We start from the raw sequence: 17,091 nt of genomic DNA, 5'->3' as shown, positions 1-17,091 counted from the left end.
CTGCCTTCCGAGAGAGGCTTTCTCACTGAGGTTTCTCCCGATTTTAATACAGCCTATGCCAGTTGGTATACCCAGCTTTAGAAAAAGAGAGAGAGAGAAAAAAAATCTAATCTTTAAACTAAAGTTTCTTCTTTTATAGGAGGTGAAAGAGAAAGAGGAGTGAAATCCTAGCAAGTGGCACTGCCATGTCTTTAATTATCCAAACTCCCCCGCACTTGGAGGAGCTGCAGTGGGACTTAAGAGCTTGTTCCAGCCTGAATTACTGCTAGTTGAATCTAGGGACAATTCGCTGGTAAGCATTTATCTTTCCAATGTGAAAATAGTAGGATTTGACCAGAGCGGGATCACTCTTCTGACTGTTCCGCTGTTTCTTTCTGGTAGAGTCAAATTATGCAATTCGATTAACTTGACTTGGACCATGCTAGGTGGAAATTTTGCTTCAGCAGCAAAGTAAAAGAGTTCGTATGTAATATATATGTTACAGCTTTGAAATACATGCACAGTTTTTCTCAAAATGTACATTTCCTGTGAACTTCCAGAAGACCCCACAAATGCGTGGATTTCAAAATTTTTGAACCAAAATAAATTTATCTTTTAATCTCATTTTCCCACAGTTTTTGAAGTACCTATAAATAATCTATATAGTTATTTCTTTGAAAATTTAAGAGCCTTTCAAAGGACTTCCATGAGTCCTGTACTGATACAGTTTGAAATACTCAGAGCAGTGTCAGTAGGCTGGAAGCATTTTTTTTTTTTTTTAATAACCATGAGTTCCAAGTCTCCTTGAAATTCTAAATATACCTCTCGTTAAGGACATGGCCGTGACCCGTTAACTTTCTTATCTCTAATGTGAGGATAAAACCTACATACTAATCTTTTCCATCAGAGGTGTCCAGCATAGTGCCTGAAACATAGCATTTAAGCAAAGATAATTTTCCCACCCTACCCTACTTTTTGGTGATATCCATGACCATGAACTATATATTTAAATGCTGGCTGACTTAATTCAGATACTCTAAGCATTCCAATCACCAGCCTACTGTTTCTTATTTAAAAAAATTTTTTTAAAGAGAAATGAGGATGGAGATTGTTCTTTCCTGCCGTTCAGAATTTTTGTTTTCAGTTGTTTAACTTGTTTATTCTGTCAGAAGTAGAATAATAGAAGTGTGGTAGTTTGGGTAAAAGCAGGCATGGCTGCCATGCCCATTCACAGTTGTAGCCTCTGATTTCCCAAGACAGTGTTAATAGGGGGCGTGATTCTCGGGTTTTATAGACAATGCTCATTTACCCATGCTAACAGCTTTGAAGTATACGGTATGATTATTTTTTGCATCGCAGTTTTAACATTTTGTTTGCATTTTGCTTAAGGTAATATTAAAATTCAGTTATGACTTCCCAGTATATTCTAACAGGACAGTTCATACAGCAGGCTACCCTGAGAACTATTGTATGGAGGAGATGTAGGTAGAATGGGCCCTGAGTAAAAATACAGTGTGTTGTTGGTAGCACAGTAAGCAGACGCTCCAAATGTGCAGAGTCTGGGCTGCGTTAGAGACCCATTAGGGAGGCCAAAGCCCGATTTGGTTGGCTCGCTAAACTAGGGGCTAGGCAGATTTAAAATAATTTCAGAAAGATCTCTGGCTGCTTCTCAGGTGTTATCAAGACTACACGTTTCACTTGCAGTCTTCAAAAGTTAATACTTCAAAAAAATTTATTGTTGAAACTTGCAAATATGTGCAAACGCAGCGGATGTACAAAAAGAAACCTCATGTACTCTTATTTAGCCTCCACGTTTAACAATCCATAGCTAATCTTGCCTAATCAACACCCTTCCTTACTTCCCACTGCTAGGCCTCACATTATTTTAACTCACGTCTCAGACTTCATCTGATTTCATCTGTAAATATTTCAGAGTGTATCCCTAAAATACATGAATTCCTTTTCAAGATAACCACAATACTGTAGTCTCACCGTAAGAGTTAACATTAACTCCCCAATGACAGTTATTATGACTTACTATTATCGATCAGAAAAGGGAGACTCTTTTTTCTGTTTAAGGAAACTTATTATTTAGCTCTTATGTTACAAATTAGTTATGTTGTGTCCATGGCACACCTATTTCATGAAGAGTCTTTGCTGACGACTGTACAGTGAGTATATGTGGTTGCCATGTTTTATGGTATGTGGTAATGTCTTCTAGAGAGTTTGTTACCTTATTGAGAAATAAAAGGCCCATCAGTATTATACTCCTACCTCACCTTCATAGATTCATTTAGATAAGTGTTTTCCAAACTTATTAACTTCACATGAGATTGTATGTGGAAGGCCACCATACGTAACAGATGGAAATGAAATTGCTCTGGGGCCATGCTGCCAACTACTCATTTGGCCCATTCTTTGCCCTCGGCGGGTTACTGTAGGTTTCAGCATTCGAAATGCTTGTGTATGAGTGCACACAACTTCTCCATTATGATATCAAGGCAGGACAAACTGCCATTTAGCAGTGTAAAGAGTAGAAGAGACTTTCACACATAGCCCATGTTGGACCGGGGGGTGCGGTGGGAGGGTTGATAATACAGTTCTTACTCTTATAAAACACTTGCTACCAAAGAAAGAATGTTTCATTTAAAGTTGTGAAAATGTTTCTTGTGCTGGAAAAAAATGCACTGTGCTCATAAATAACAAGCTCACTTCTCAGTTGACTCTATTGGACCTCCTGGGAGGAGATATATTTGCTTCCTGTCAGGATTAATCTACAAATGCAGTCACCACTTAGGCCTCATCGGTCCTTTTCTTTCCTTTCCTTGGTCCCTCTGGAGCTATATTATAACTTGAATAAGGTCAACACTAGTACGCTTCTGCTTCAGAAAAAATACAGCAGCTGCTACTTCAGTGTTCTAGAATTTGAGAATGAAGCCTAAGAGACTCCTCTGCCATGGAATCGACACTCTACTGACATTGTGCTTCCTGTTTTTCACTGTGATTATTAGTTTCTTCCCCCACAAAAACCAAGACAATTGTGTCATATAAACTGCAGAGGATTAGATGTTGAAAAGCTGTATCTAACTCCTGGCACATAATTCTAGTGAGTTGCTGCTTGAATTTGGGCAAACCACTGACCTGTGACTTCGACTTTATCTTCAAATGGAGACTATATTCCTTGCTACCTTCCTCACTCTGATCTTATAAAAGTAAGATAATCATCCCAGTTCTGCTTTCTTTGTCAGGATCAGTCAACAATGGCCTTTTTTTTTTTTTTCCTGAATAGTGTAATAGTAGGAAGGATGGGATGATTTCATAAGCTCATCCTTGAGGGTTGAGAATTTTTCTCAAGTTATTTGTGCTTACTTCCCCAGTGAGATTGTCTTTGAAGGTTGGAAATATTTGCTCTATTTTTCTGGTAGCCCTCAAAAGTACCAAGTACAGTGTGCAACAGATACTCAATAAATGCTTAACTACTACTGATGAGTTTGTAAATACAGTATGTATTATTTTATATCTGTACTTCTAAGTTAAGCATGAAGGAAAGAATAGAAAGCAAGCAGTGACGTTTGGCCAGTAAAAGCTAATGTGTTTCACTTGCCTAGTTTGATTTTCTGATTTTTTAAAAAAATATTCTGTATCTCTGTTAGCTTCATACTGGCAAATATTCCTTCATTAGCTACAAGCAAAGAACAGCCTTAACACTAAGTCTCAGATTGCCACCCTCCTTATTAGAGAAAGGAGAAAATGAGAGTTCTTCCGCTTGAGGAGCTACCAAAGAAAGCAAGTGGAGTGGCTGGAGAAACAACAAAGTTCTCGCCCAAATCAGGTGATTGACGCTCTGAGCGCATTTGCTCCGTGACTGAACAAATTTTGCTCGGTAACAGAACTCTTATAGAAAGTATAGAATCCTGCCCGTCTAAAACTGTACTCATTTTCCAAACCAGCCTGACGAAATGAGGCCTCAGAGCTGCAGGTGATGGAGCGGGCGGGCGCAGGCCTGGTTTTCTGAGCAAGTCTTTTTGGCCCTGAGACAGCTGTGGTCAGGACTCTGCGGCTTTGTGTGCATCACGGGATGCTTACTAGCCAGCTCAAAGAGCAGACAGAAGTAGTAAACGCGCTGTCTTTTCTGGGTAGTCCCTTTTGCGGTTGGCGCGCCTTTGGATCGCACAGGAGTAGTAGCATCCTTGTCTGTGGCCCGTCTCTGCGGGCTTGTCCCCGAGTTGGAGTCGATTGTGCCTCTGGATGTTGGTCCCGCGGGGCCGCCTTTGCGCCATCAGGCGTTCTCCAGCCCCGTCGCCTCTTCCCGGGGACCTGCAGGGCCGTGTTTGTTCCCTGGCCAATAGGAGACTCCCTGCCACGACCCACCGGCCGCCGGGGCTGAGCACACGCTGTGTGACTCGAACAGCCCCACGGTGGACTCTTATTATGTCGGCCCCGGAGTGTGGTCTGCCAATCCCCAGGACAGAGGCCCACCCCCTGGGCACCTTTGACACTTTAAGTATAAAATAAATAAAGAGCTTTGTGTGTGTCTCAGAGCGAAGGAGAAGATGAGGGGCTGGGGGTGCTCCTGTCTGATCGGTAATCCCGCGGACACTCTTCCCGCTCGGCGGGTTCAGGCCTCCTGCTTCCGACACCTCGGTCTGAGGCCGCCTCAGCGCCTGCAGGCAAGCAGCTGATTAAACTCGGTTGGCTGCGTTGGAGGTTTGCTTACTTTCTTTTCTTTTCTCCTTTTTTTTAAGCAAATAAAATTCACATCTTTCTCCTGGAAATGTCTAACTGATCATAATATTCCAATTCTCCAGCAGCATTTCTATTCATAAATTGGCTGTGGATTCGGAGAATTATGTAGAGGATAATCTCATGATTACACAGCTCCGTACTAGGAAAAAAATCAAGAACCCAAAGGCTTTGCGAAGCCAGGCACTTTTCCTTCTAAGAAATGTAACTGGTTATGAAGCTAATGAGAAAACCAAATCCAAATCAGGTAAATAAGGGAGAAGTTGGGAGACTTTAAAAATTAAATTTTATTTCCTGGGGCTGGCGCTGTGGTGCAGTGGGTTAAAGCCCCGGTCTGCAGCACCGGCATCCCATATGGCCACCAGTTTGATTCCTGACTACTACACTTCTGATCCAGCTCCCTGGGAAAGCATCAGAAAACAGCCCAAGTGCTTAGGTCCCTGCACCCACGTGAGAGAAGCTCCTGGCTCTTGGTTTCATATCGTCTCAGTTCTAGCCATGGTGACCATTTGGGGAGTGAACCAGCAGATGGAAGACCTTGCTTTCTCATTCTGTCACTACCGCTCTCTCTGTAGCTCTTTCAAATAAATAAAATAGGGGCCAGCGCTGTGGCGCAGCAGGTTAACGCCCTGCCTGAAGTGCTGGCATCCCATATGGGTGCCGGTTCAAGACCTGGCTGCTCCACTTCCTGTTCAGCTCTCTGCTGTGGCCTGAGAAAACAGTAGAAGATGGCCCAAGTCCTTGGGCCCCTGCACCCATGTGGGGGACCCGGAGGAAACTCCTGGCTCCTGGCTTCGGATCGGCACAGCTCCGGCTGTTGCGGCCAATTCGGGAGTGAACCATCAAGTGGAAGACCCCTCTCTCTCCCTCTCTCTCTCCCTCTCTCTCTCTCTCTCTGCCTCTCTTCTCTCTGTGTAACTCTGACTTTAAGTAAAATAAATAAATCTTTAAAAAATAAATAAATAAATAAAATCTTGTAATTGGCACCATGAGGTTTATTTTAAAAATAAATTTTATTTCCTGAATTTTGGTAGCAATAACTGATATCTATGAAGCATTTATTAAAATGTGTGTGTGCGTGCACTACACGTGTTAGTTCAGTTGATAGCTACAAAAGTCTATGAGAGTTATCCTTTCATTACTGTTTTTTTTGCGGATAGGAAACTGAGCAGTGATCTGTCTAAAGCTGCTCAGCTGGAGCTCAGATGTAAACCTTGGAAGGCTCACTGCAAAGCGCATGCTCTTAACTCAGCTGCCTCCTGATGGCTGGGATGGTGAAACCACAATTCGTCATTTCAGCATCTTTGTTTTTCTGCTCCTGTAATTTCAGAGCCCCCCTATCCATTTTCTCCAAGACAGATTTCTCCTTTGTGGGCTCTCTCTAACTTCAAAATCTGCATGGTTCATCGCACAATAAAAGTACCATCCTAGCTGTGGGCATGATAAATTCAGATGTGGAAAGACTTTGTTGCAAAGTTAACCTGAATCCCTGCATTTGCTGGGCTCACCTCAAGTATGTAATGCTTCCCAGCCCTGGCAGTTTCATATCACTGTGTGTTTCATGCCATCTGCATGTATGTACCACACCATTGCCAGGGTTCTCCTCCTGCCCTGTGCCTGGAGAAACACAGCGTTTTTCTCATTCTGACTCTGTTGATATAAACAGAGGATTTCCATTGCATCACCCACTGCAGAGCAGACTAAATAATCCAGGCTGCTTCATTTTTTTTTAATTTTTAATTTTTGAAAGATGGAGAGAGAGAGAGAGAAGTCTCCCATCTTTGGGGTTCACTCTTCAAATGCCCACACCAGCTCAGTGAGGCTGCAGCAGACCAAATCTAGGAATTCAATCGGGGTCTCCTACAAGGGGGCAGGGACTCAATTATTTGAGCCATCACCTGCTGCATCCCAGGGTGTCTATTTAGCAGGAAGCTGGAATCCAGAGCACAGCCAGGTATCAGGCCCAGACACTCTAATGTGGGATGCAGGTGTTCCAAGAGGTGTCTAACTGCTGAATGAATTGCTTACCTCCATTTCTTCTTTTGAAGAGGCACTCTCTCTTCCAACAGAGGTACTCTTCCTGAGTTTTTTCTACAGAACTCTGGTACTGTTTAGTGGGAAGCAAAGTGGCCATGTGTTTTGAGGACAAGTTGGAACTTTGAACTATTATTCTGATCTCTACTTGGTGGCTTTGAGAAATCACTCAGTCTCCTCCAACTCTTCATCTTCCTGGCTCAAATTGTTTATCTTGAGATTGGATGTAGGATATCTGCCTCCCAGAGAGTACACCTCAAATTGAAGGCCCTGGGGCTGGTGTTGTGGTGCAGTGTATTAAACTGCTCCCTGCCACACTGGCGTCTTACATGAGCACCAGTTGGAGCACCTGCTGATCTGCTTTCCATCCAGCTCCCTGCTAATGCACCCAGCCAAACAACAGCAGATTGTCCAAGTACCTGGGCCCTGCCACCATGTGGGAGACCGGATGCAGTTCCAGGCTCCTGGCTTCAGCCTGGCCTGACCCTGGTTTTTCAAATAAATGAATAAATCTAAAAAAAAAAAAAAATTGAAGGTCGTTCAAAGTTTACAAAATCTTCCTGCTCTATGAATGCCTGCTAGAATGGTGTTGGCTCTGGATTTGGGGAACATATGGACTGGGTATATGTGAGTGATCTCTCATCTAGGGTGTAGAAATGCAAAGAAAACTCTCCTGGAACCACCTCTTTGAAATCATTGCAGGAGCCTGGAGCCAGGACCAGATGGGAGCTTGACTCACCTTGACCTGAGATGCTGCTCTTGTAGCCATAGGGGCCAGGCTCACAGTGAGTCAGGTGTCACCATGGCTGATGAAGTGGGTAACTGTAGCCGGAGAGTATGCACAACAGGCCTGGCAACGATGCCTTTTCTTTTCCCTCTCCTTTCTTCCTGAGACCGGCAGGTAACCCATTCATGACCCGGAACACTCTCATTGCACTTTCGTGCGCAGTGGGGTTTGGTAAACACATTCAGCTGCAGGGAACTGGAGAGGGTGAGGTGCAAGGGCTAGAGAGGCAGCAGGAAGGCACAGTATGGGCATCCAAGTTCCAGTTTTAACCAGGTGCTACTCAGGCTGGAAATCCTGCTAAGGAGACATAGCAAAGAACTTCATTTTCACTTACAGGATGTCCTCTTTTGTTATTTTTTTTAAAAAAACATGCTTTAAAATTTTTTCTTTTATTTTAGCTTGTAAGTGGGATGAATAGATAAGTTGAATTTCTTGGTAATCTAAAGTGTATTAAACTCATGGTTCAAACTGCTCATCTCCACGATTTCAATGCCTGTGCTTACTCGGAAATCCCCACCTGAGATGAGGTTCCCTCCTCACAGTCTCTGTTCATGCCATTCTCCAACTAGAATTCTTTTCCTCACTTTTCACTCCAAATACACCAAATCCTACTCTCTCCCTGCTATTAAAGGCTGTATCTTTTCCATCTTTCAATGGTGTCACTGGTTCCAATCCTAAGGGCAGTAACGTTTATTATCCAGTATTCCTAAGCCTGGGTTTCCAGTTTATTCTTTTTATTGTTTTCATTAAATGTCATATAGATAATAGATGTCAGGTAATAGTAAAATAGGCAAAAGATACACAGAACACAATGAATACCCATAGAACAAATAATTGATTTAAATAAAATAATGTGCCACCCACTTTGGGTTCTCCTAAGTGTACCTCCTTCTCATCTTCTTCCCTTTCTCCTCAAAAAAATCTGCGATTCTAGGGGCAGGTGTTTGGCTTAGTGGCTAAAATGCTGCATGGGATCCTCGTATCCTATATCTGAGTACCTGGGTTCAAGTCCCAGCTCCGCTTCTGATTCTAGCTTCCTACTAACATGCATCGTGGGAGACCTGGATTGAATTCCAGATTCCTGGCTATAGCCTGGTCAGCCCTGTCTGTTGCATACATTTGGGGAGTGAATCTTTCTCTCTCTCTCTCTCTTTCTCCTTTCTTTTCCTTTTAAAAATAAATGAATAAATACAATTCTGAATATTTAATTTATCATTTTCTTCTTTACAGTTTTACTATTGTATGTAGCAATATATTGTTTCTAAGTGCTTGTAAGTTTTATGCATGCATTCCTCTATGACTTGCTTTTTATGTTTCTAAGATTCACCCAGTGTTGTTACACATTCCTGCAACCCTTTTGTTTACTTGCTTATTCTATCCCAGTGTAAGGGTGCTTCAGTTTTCTAATCCACCCTCCCATTAGTGAATATGTAAGTTGTTTCCTTCTGTTTGTTTGCTATTACAAACTGTCATGTGCATGTACTTGTATATGTGTATGTATGCAATAGGTCACTATGGACATTCTTATACAAAACCACTAGGCATAGATACAAGAATGTCTCCCCATGTATATGCCCACAAGCAGGACACTGGGTCATAGTGTGTGTGCATCTCTCATTTTGCTGGCTAATGCCAAACTGCAGTTTATAATGATGGTGTATGGGAATAATCAAAACCAACTGATCCTGACAATAATTATCCAATTTAAAATATTTTCCAATAAAGAAAGTGTGAATGGGTCTTTACTGTGGTTTGAACTTGTATTATGTGATTACTAATGATGCTTTGTGCTTTTGATATGTTTATCTGCCTTCATGTTTCCTCTTGTGTGAAGTGTCTGTTAAGACTTTTTCTCATTCTTTTGTTCTTATGAATTGGTCTTTTTCTCACTGATTTGTAAGAGTTCTTCATATATTCTGGATAGAAATCTTTTGTTAATTACCAAAGTTATAAATATTTTCTACCAGTTTGTGATTTCTCTTTTCACTTCATTTATTGTGTCCTTCTATTCATCAGAGATTCATAGTTTAAAATGAAATATATCATTTCCCTTATGATTTTTTTTCCTATCTTTTGTTTTGTTTTGTTTTTGGGAAAGCATCTAGGAAATCCTTCCCCAACAGAAGGTGTTAAGGATATTCTCTTGAGAGGATCCTCTCTCTTAGAAGTTGCATGATTTTTCTTTCACATTTAAGCCTTTAATGTAAGTAGAATTTATTTTTTTTTAAAAATTAGCTCAATACTGTCTATTAAACTCTGTGATAAATTTATCTAGTCTATGATCTATCTGAGGGTTCTTCAAAAATTCACAGAAAAATGCATATTATTAATAAACTATGCACAGATTTCAGAATGTTTTGCACCAAAATAAACATATTTTAATATACTTTTCCATGGACTTTTTGAAGTACAGTTTATACATGGATCCTTGTAGGACTTCTTATTTTATTTATAAGGTCAATTTGTCTAAGCATCAATAATTTTTGTATCATTTAATATATTTTATATTAACTGACATTGAATAAGCATTCTCTCTTTTCACTTGTTATTTTTCAGCAGGGTTATCTTAGGTGTTCTTGAACATTTTTCTTCAATATAAATTTTACAGTCAGCTTGTACAGTTACCCAAAGACACACAGACACAAATAGAGCTGTTGAGAATTTGATTAGAGTTGCATTAAAGTTACAGATTAAAAATAATATCAGAATCCTATATTTTCCATGCCACATACAAGGGCTATCTTTTCATCTATTTAGATTATCCTAAATGTCTTTCAATAAAGTAAGTTTTATAGTCTTGCACATTTCTTATTAGATTATTCTTAAATATTTCACATATATTTTATTTTACCTTATTTTATGCATGTACATGGTAAATTTTTAAAAATATTTATTTACTTATTTTCATTTTATTTGGAAGGCAGTAAGACAGAGACAGAGACAGAGGCAGAGATCTTCCATCTGCCAGTTCATTCCTCAGATGCCCACAAGACCCAGGGCTGGCCCAGGCTGAAGACAGGAAGCTGGAATTGGAAGCGAAGTCAGAACTCAAACCTAGACTCCCTCATATGGGTTGTGGGTATTTCAAGTGACATCTTAACCGAATATTTCTTTCTAATCACATTTTTTTTTAATACTGACTTTTTTTTTTTTTGACAGGCAGAGTGGATAGTGAGAGAGAGAGAGAAAGGTCTTCCTTTTTGCCGTTGGTTCACCCTCCAATGGCTGCTGTGGCCGGTGCATCATGCTGATCTGAAGCCAGGAGCCAGGTGCTTCTCCTGGTCTCCCATGGGGTGCAGGGCCCAAGCACTTGGGCCATCCTCCACTGCACTCCCTGACCAAAGCAGAGAGCTGGCCTGGAAGAGGGGCAACCGGGATAGAATCTGGCGCCCCGACCGGGACTAGAACCCGGTGTGCCGGCACCGCAAGGCAGAGGATTAGCCTGTTAAGCCATGGCGCCGGCCCTAATCATATTTTAAAAATTATTTGTTGCTAATCTAAAGGATGTTTTGCTTAAGACTGAATTACTTAGTTTATTGAATGGTAAAATTTTGTTGGTAAAACTATGAATATGTTTCTAGTGTCTTCTTTGTAGGAACATTTCTCAACTCCTGCCTACATTTCTTTAAGATTATAAGACCATACAGGTTTCATAATTCTTCTTGATTTCTTTTCTGTAAGTTATATGTTTTGTAGGAATTGCTTAGCTTATCAGTTTTCAACCATATTGATTTCTAATTTTCTTTTGTTACTTTTTTGAAAATCTCTGTAGTTTCTGTAATGTTCCTTCCCTAAATTTCAGTTTGTGCTTTATTTGTTCTCTCTCTCTTCATCAAGTTTTCCAGCAGTTTGTCAATTTCATTGCCTTTTGATAGAAACAATAGTTTAATCTGTTGATCATCCTACTGAATGTTTTTCATTTCATTTCTTTTCTTTCTGTCTCTTTATAGTTTACTTTTAAGCTCATTTTCTTAATTTTGTTATGTGAGCTTATAAATTTCCTTCAAAATTCCACTTTGACTGAATTCCTTATATTTTGATGGGCAGTATTTATCATTTTATTATAATATTCTTCAGATTCCATAAGGATCACTTCTTTGGTCCACAAATTATATGAAGTGCATTTTTAAGTTTCCATGTATATGGGTTTTATTTTTCTAGGCATCTTTTTGTTTGGGTTATCAACTTTATCACTTTTGATCTTAAAACCACATCTGTATGAGTTAATGCTTGGGAGTTTGTTGAGTTTTGCTCTATTGAACAATAGGTGTTAAATTCTTGTAAATGTTCCAAGTATGCTTTAAAATATTTATTAAATTGTTGAAGATATTGTTTCATAAATAACTGGTAGATTGAATTTGTTAATTGTGTAGATCAAGTCAATTCTATCATGACTCATTTTTTTCTGATAAGTATATTAGTTTCTATGGGAGGTATGGTGTATTTTCTCACTGTGATTTATTTATTTTTGAAATAGAGAGAGAGAGAGAGAGAGAGAGAGAGAGAGAGAGAGAGAGGTTCCACCCACAGGTTCACTCCCTAGATATCTGCAAAGGCTGGGGCTGGGCCAGGCCAAAGTAGGAGCCAGGAGCTGTAAATAGGTCTCCCATAAGGGTGCAGGGGCCAGAGGACTTAGGCCATCTTCTGCTGCTTTCCTAGGTGCATTAGCAGGGATCTGGATTAGAATTGGAGCAGCTGAGAGGCGAACCAGTACCCATGTAGGATGCTGGTGTCGTAGGCTACAGCTTAACCTATTATGCCACAATGCCAACCCCCATGTAGCTATTTTCTAATCCAGCTTAATCTTGACATTTTAACTGCAGCATTAAGTCATTTATATTTCTTGGAAATACTGCCATATTTCCACCATTTTATTTAGCGTTGTATATTTATCCTGACTCTTCCTTATCTTTTCCCTTTCATCTTGTCATTCTTTTAGTTAATTCTGCTTCTTTTCATCTTCTTTCTTCTACTAGTTGAGATTTTTTTTTTATCATCTTAGTGTCTCTGTTCCTCCTGGTCAGTGCAAAGATTCTAGAACACTTTAATCACTCTTTTCATGACTTATATGCTGTTTGTATATTTTTTCAGGTTTCTTAATTGACAAGTAAACATTTTGCATGTATCAATGGTGTATAACCTGATGTTTTGAAATAGGTAAATGTTGTAGCATGGTTAAGTAAAGCCTATTAATGTATGTATTACTTTATATCTTATCAGTTTTTTGTGGTGAGACACTTAAATCTACCTTCTTGGTAATTTTTAAGCAATATGTTTCTGCTAACGATAATCTCCATGTTGTACACTCAATCCATTGAGCTCATTCTTCCTGAATAATTGAAATTTTGTATCCTTTGTACAACATTTCCCATTAGTTCCTTGATCCCCAGTCTTTGACAATCATCATTCTATTCTCTGCTTCCATAAATTTAATATTCAGAATCCACATATAATAAGATCATGTGGTATCTCTCTTTGTGTGTCTAGATCATTCTATCCAACATAGTGTGCTCCAGAGCCATCCAAGTTGTTGCAAGTGAGAGGACATAGGCCAAACAATATTCCATTTTGTGTGTGTGTACCACGTTTTCTTTTATCATTTATCTGTAGATGGAGACTTAGTTTTAGTCCATATCTTGGCTATTGTGAATAATGCTGCAGTGACATGGGAGTACAGACATTTCTTCAATACATTGTTTTTGTTGCAGCTGTATACAACCAATGTTGCTTTTTTTTCTTTTTGGATCTTAAGCGTTTCATCTGTGATCACTTTCTTTGTAAACAGGGTACGTACTTAAGAGATTTGTTTAACAAGGATCTGTTGATGTTTGTTTTAAAGTCTTTATTTTGTCGATTTTTTTCCACAGCACATTAAAAAAAAAAAACATTCTTTCATTGTCTTCTTATTTCCATTTTTGCTTCTAAGGCTATAAATCCATTGTCATTTCTTGGAAGATAAGCTGTTTTCTTCTATCTGCTTTACAGGTCTTCTCCAAGTCTTTGGTGTTCCTTGGTTTTCACAGTATTTCTAAGTATAGATTGGTTGTTTATTCTGCTTAAGGATTATGGGTATTTTGATTATTTCTTTCTCCTGTTCCAGAGTTCTCAGTCATCTCTTCAAACATTTCTTCTACCTTTCCATTTTCTTCTCATATAGGACTCTGAATAGACATATGTCAGATCTTTTCTATCAGTCATTTCCTGTTTTTTAAACTTTTTTGTATTTTCCATCTTTTATCTTTGTTGCATTCTAGGTGATATGTTTGAACTTAACTTTCTAATCCAAAAATTCTATCTTCAGTTAGAGATAATATTTTATCAATTATATTCATTCATTAGATTTTAAATTATTATAGTTTTCATTTCTAGAAATTCTATTTGATTCTTAGTTGAATTAAGCTATTTACTCATATTTTCAACATGCTTATTCACTTGCTTACACATATTAAACATATGCATTTTATAGTTTATATCTGGTAATTCATGTATAATATGCCTTGTGTAGTTAGCTAATTAAAGCTTTTATGTGTTTGTCTGTTACACCTCTGATTATACAAAGGGTCTTCAAAAGGTTCATGAAAAATTCACATTATGAAAATCCTATGTATGGATTTTTAAAATGTTTTGAACAGAACTAAACTTATTTTTAATACCTTTTCCATGAACTTTTTGAGGTACTCTCATTGTAGGTTCATTGATGGTATAGACCATCTTTTATACTTATGTTTCCCATATCTTCTACCTTAGAGATTCTGACTAGTTGAACAAAAGATATTCACGGAGGAGGAATCCAGTAGATCATAGAATGTGTTTGGAATCTTTTTACTTTCCCTGACCCACTCATTCATGGAGGTAATAGTTGTCCAGGAGAAAGGACTGAAATACAAGTGTCAAAAGAAATGGAATGTTGAATAATCCATTAATTTGCTTCTTTTTCATGATGGCTGATTTTTCAATCATCCTATAACTCAGTCATTCAACTAAATTATAAGCAACCAGTATATCTAAAGAATACTTATGTCAAAATCAGACACAGAATGTATGAACACATGATATCTGGCTATATATCTGCATGTATATCTTAGTGTGTATGATTCTAACTCTACTGGTTATCTAATGTTATTCCAGAGATATCCATTTTCATGTTCGGCTGCTTTTGACTACCTATGTTCTATTTTATTTTTAAGAAAACATACATACAGAGGATGGTAAAATAGAAAACAGTAATCCATGGGTTTCAAAAAAATTGAGAAATTTCCATTATTCAATTTTAGAATCAATGTATAACTAACAGAATGTTACAGTTCAAGGGAGCAAGAGCTGATATGTGTTAATTGAAAATGATTCTTTTATAAAAGAAGTTGACCAAAATTTCAATCAAGGCCATAGCCTGAAGGGAAGTTTCCTAGGCTCCAGCTTCTGTTATGCCTAACAATGAACCACACAAGTCTGGACAGATGGTTGGATTCCAAAGTGTTTCTCATGTTACAGTATTTTCTTCCTATTGTTTCTCCCTGAATTCTACAGGGAAAAGGGAAAATGCTGTAACTTTCAAAAGTATAAGGGATTTATTTAGTTCATTTTGGGGGGCCTCATATATGAAACAAAAATTATCTTGGAAGTCTCTTCTTCCAATATTAGAAGTATTTTCTTGGCTAAAATACGATTTATTACTATGGGTAATATAACTGGTCTTTATTACTGTATTTATACCTTGAAATAAAAAATAGAAGCTGTATTTATGTGTTTTCCTAGAAGATATCTTCTGCGTTCTCTGATTTAAAGTATGATGACATCATCTGTTCAGTTTGGAGCTATGGTGAAGCAGAAACTGGGACTCACACTTTATTTATTTTGAGAAGGAGGGATAGAGGGAGGGAAGGAGAGAGAAAGAGAGAAAGAGAAACTCCCATCCACTGGTTCGCTCACTAAATGCCCACAGTGTCCAGGCTGGGGAAGCTAAAGTTGGGAGCTGAGAACTAACTCTAAGCCTCCCACATGGGTGGCAGGAACCCAAATTATTTGAGCCATCACCTGCTACCTCCCAGGGTCTGCATTGCAGGAAGCTTTGAGACTCATTCTTAACAGCATTCATGGCCATCCAAAACCAATGCTGCTTTTACTCCCAAAACAGCTCTCAAATCTGTCCATTATTCTGCATTGCTAATATCACTCTGATCCAAAGTCCTAACATCTCTCTCCTGGATCACAGCAATAAATACCTAACTGATCTACCTGTAGTTAGCTTCCCCAATCCATGCATCTTCCAACGTACCCTAGAGCCAAAACAGAGTGAGCTTTTCCAAACGCAAATCTAGTCATGGTACTACTGCTACAGTAGTTTCCTATTACTGTTACGGAGAAGACAAAATTCCTCATCTGGCACATCGCACCCTGCATGGCCCCTGCAAACCCCTACAGCCTCACCTCCTGTCAGCTTCCCCCTTTTATCTCTAGGTCAGCCAGTCTGTGCCTCTTTCATTCTCTCTATATTTCCTTCTGCAGAATATACATATACATCCCCACCATTTTAACTTCATTAAGGCCCGTTCATCTTTCAGTGCTGAATTCAGGCATCACATCCTCAGGGAAGCCTCCTTTGACCTGCCCTAGCTGTACCAAAATGATAAGGTCAAGTCCTGTTGTTTGCCTTCCTAGAACCATGGATCTTATCTCTTTTTCAGCTCTTAGAAACAAAAGGTAGAGCTTTATGGTGCTGTGCATCAGGACTTCGAGCTTGAAGTGCGGAAACAGAAGCAAAGAGATGCATTTATTTAGTAATCAACTTCTAAACTTCAAACTAATGTTTCAAAACCACAGAAAAAAATATACGTAAACATGTTATACTTCAGGGCTCTCAAAAAATGCTTATCTTAAGGGTTCTCAAAAAAGCTGAGTGGTGTTTAAGAAATAAATATCAAATATAAGCAACCAGGTTTATCTAGACTGCTGCTGACTGTGTAGTTCAAGATCTAAGGGCATCTTAATTGTTCCAACCAACTTCTTAAAAATACAGATGAGAAAGCTGAACCTAAGATGTCTCACAGTAGTTCATACGACATTATGAAGTGGAATTAGCCAACCGTATCTGTTGAGTACTATTAGGTGTCTTTGTTTCCTGTTTTTAGGTCCTCTTTTCATTACTAACATAAAGTCTCTGTTTTAATCACTTGTAGAAACTGAGCAATTAAAATTGACTTTGGCAGTGTAGACTACTTTTTAAATTTTATTTTTAATTGACAAATAAAAATTATATTTATGGTGCACAACATGCTGTTTATATAAAGGTGACATATATACATATATATACATATATATGTATGTATATATATATACATATATATATAGTAGCATGGCTAAATCAAGCTAACATTTGCATGATTTCACATACTTGTCATTTTCTGTGGTGAGAATACTTAAAGTCTACTCTCAGCAATTCTCAGGTATGCTGTTATTAACTATAGTCACCATGATGTTTGATAGATCTCTTGAACTTACACTTTTTGTTAACATCAAATTTTGTATCCTTTGACAAACATCTCCCAAAC

At 38.7% G+C, this 17,091-nt stretch overlaps 1 protein-coding gene across 9 annotated transcripts in view; it reads left to right on the top strand.

Moving 5' to 3' along the window:
* The window catches only part of ALPK1 (alpha kinase 1), a 158,606-nt gene that overhangs the window by 61,212 nt on the left and 80,303 nt on the right, over positions 1–17,091 (top strand). For 6 of the 9 annotated variants that reach the window (XM_062199729.1, XM_062199722.1, XM_062199723.1 and 3 more), the window contains one exon: positions 140–292. The exons of the other annotated variants lie outside the window; for them this stretch is intronic. The gene's annotated coding sequence lies outside the window, so the exon portion shown is untranslated. The remainder of the gene's footprint in view (positions 1–139; positions 293–17,091) is intronic. 9 annotated transcript variants of the gene reach the window in all.

Source organism: Lepus europaeus, chromosome 8, assembly GCF_033115175.1.
Source record: "Lepus europaeus isolate LE1 chromosome 8, mLepTim1.pri, whole genome shotgun sequence".
In the NCBI taxonomy this organism is placed as follows: Eukaryota; Metazoa; Chordata; class Mammalia; order Lagomorpha; family Leporidae; genus Lepus; species Lepus europaeus.
This window is presented reverse-complemented; position numbering and strand designations above follow the sequence as displayed.